Source organism: Vigna angularis, chromosome 7, assembly GCF_016808095.1.
Source record: "Vigna angularis cultivar LongXiaoDou No.4 chromosome 7, ASM1680809v1, whole genome shotgun sequence".
In the NCBI taxonomy this organism is placed as follows: Eukaryota; Viridiplantae; Streptophyta; class Magnoliopsida; order Fabales; family Fabaceae; genus Vigna; species Vigna angularis.
The window spans coordinates 870,374-873,286 of NC_068976.1; the positions used below are offsets into that span (position 1 = coordinate 870,374).

General features: G+C 30.2%; 1 pseudogene; it reads right to left on the reverse strand.

Annotated features, from left to right (window-relative positions):
• Positions 1-866: 866 nt before the first annotated feature.
• LOC108336852 (rust resistance kinase Lr10-like) lies at positions 867-2,023 on the reverse strand (annotated as a pseudogene).
• Between the last annotated feature and the right edge of the window lie 890 nt (positions 2,024-2,913).

The window sequence follows — 2,913 nt, forward strand, 5'->3', positions numbered from 1 at the left end:
TAATTGTTATTTACACAGCTGCAATATAGAAGTAAATAAATGGATTTTATTTAGGTAAATATAAGGAAACAAATAATGTTCTAATATCATTAGTATTATTGAGAGGTACTTGATTTTATTGTAGATTTCTAATATCATTTTATTGACACTGTTAGATAGGTCTTTGCTGCATCAGAATTATGAAATTCTCCAATTCCAAAAAAAAAAAAATCTGCATGCATTTCTGGCGGTTTTTAATAAACCCCTGGAAAGTTTCAAACTCAGCTGCTTCCGGCGGTTCTATAACCCCGGTTAGTTCCGGCGGTTCTCAAAAAACTCCTGAAAAAGGTACAGTTTGTAGAATCTAGTGAGTGCCGGCGGTTTCTAATAAACCGCTGTTAGTAGGGGCGGTTTTGCCGAACCCCGGTTAGTTCCGGCGGTTCCCAAAACCCCTGGAAATTGGAAAAAAACCTCTGTTACCTTTGTGACGCTGGTTTTTCCAATGGTTCCTGTAACCCCTGGTAATGTTAAAAAAAACCCCTTCTAAAATTGCATATTTTTGTAGTGACATGTTTAAACAAAAAGCGAATTATTTTGTAATAATTTTTAATAACTAATATATTTAAATTATCAACAAAAATTGATTATCTAGAAAATGATCCTTTTAAATCCTTTAAAAAATCTTTAAAGATTAAATTTAATTTTAGAGACAAGATTATAAATTTAAATTGAAAATATAAAAGAGCACATTAACACCATTAAGAAGTCATAAAAGTGCGTGACCATTAAGAAGTCATAAAAGTGCGTGAGCATGATTTAAATGGGCAATACATAGTCTATGAGCCTCAATTTTAAATTACAACTTTGTTTATAATAATAATTAACTCCTAACAAATGAGTTGTTCTAAATATGAGTGATTAGGCGTGATTTTGTCAACATTCACATTATAACTAGTTGAATCCCTCCATGATATTTCGTCCGAGTTAACTGTACCATCATGTTCTAACATTTCATGAGGATAAAAGGAAGGTTTTGGAGGAATTTCAAGACTTTCAACTTTTCCTTCAAGCATCTCTATAACCTTGCTTATTGTTGGACGATCACATGGTTTGAATTGTATACACCAAAGTGCAACTATGAACATTTTTCTTATGAGAATTTTATCCATTTCTGAAGCATCTTCCATGTCAATATCTTTCTCTTCTTTAAATTGATCATGGACCCAAAAGGAAAAATAATTTTGACTTGAATGTTTTGCACGAGGATCTGAATTTTTCCTCTTACTTGCCATTTCCATCAAAAGCATAGACATCTGCTTTATGTGAAACTCCACCTACATTTTTGTAGAATAATTCTGGAGCCATGTAACCAGTGTTCCTCTTATTGCAGTCAAAATTATAGATCCATCTTTTGTATGATACAACTTTGCAAGTCCAAAATCTGAAATCTTTGGAGTAAAACTATGATCTAAAAGAATATTATGAGGTTTGATATCAAAATGTAAAATCTGCACATCACAACCTCGATGTAGATATGCTATCCCATGAGAAATTCCAAGAGATATTTCATATATCTTCTCATAAGTCAAAGGAACACTTCCTTCTTTAGAGAAAATAAATTTATCCAATGACCCATTAGCCATGTATTCATAAATTAGACCACGCTTTTTTCCTTCAACATAATATCCAATAAGACCTACTACATTTACATGATGTATTCTTCCAATGATAGCTACTTCATTAACAAAGTCTTGCCCATTGTCTTTGGATTTGCTCAACATCTTTACTGCTACATCTAACCCACTTTGAAGCTTTCCTTTGTAAACAGAACCAAAACCTCCTTCTCCTAATTTCACTTTGAAACATTTAGTCATTTTCTTGACTTCTCTATACTCATATCTAATGGGATTCATATTATTGTCTAACAAAAAGTTTTCAATGTTTTCATACACGAAAAATGTCTTCGTCGCCATTTATAGATGAATATCACTAGAAAAAGTGAGAGTCCAAACAAATATCTAGTTGCAATTAATATTGGTAGAATATTTTGACCTATGAATTCTCCCGCATCATTCGAGATCATTGATCGTTTGAAATTTGTTATTCTATTGAATAATCCTGTCAAGTTAAGTTTCGTCAAAATTTAAAGTACGTGAAAATAAAATGAATGAATAAATTTAATAAATAATTTGGTTCTTGCAAGAAAGAAATTGATATATTATATAATTTAATAAAAGGAGAAATAGATAACCTATCTGTTAAGATGCTTTTAGAAAAACCTACAAAAACAAAAGATTGCTTAAATAAGACAATAAATATGCATGATATTAAGACAAGAAAATTATACTTTGAGATCTTGTAACGTGAGAAAATAATAATATAATATAAGAACAAGATAATGATAAAAGAAGAAAAAATAATTAAAGCTTTCTATCAGTTTTTCCAAATTTTTGTTCCCCTTTCTCCGCGAATCATTTCTCCCCCTTATTTCTTTCAAATTATCTTCTATTTCACATCTATTTTAGATTTTGATCGTACTACATTGAGATAATTTTGGATCAGTTGGATTTTTAAACAGAGGAAGTTTAAATTTACTATATAACATTATCTTCCTCTAGTTTTTGTATGATTTTAATCATTAATCTTAATAGAGATAATAGAGAGAAGTCATCATTTGAGCTTAATTTACCTTATTTTGAGTTGTTATTTTGTATTATACCTTTGTATGTTGGAATAACTCACTCTATAAAGTTATGGAGTTTTAGCTTTAGAAAAAAACATTTCAAGATAGAAAAAGATAGCAAAGATATATATAATTACTACCCAACGAAGACGATGATGAGAAAAGTGTGCTAAAGGGTTGTGATATTGAACTCTAATGTGGAGTAAATTGGTTATGATGTTTTTGCTTCAATTGAGTATGTTTGATTTTCA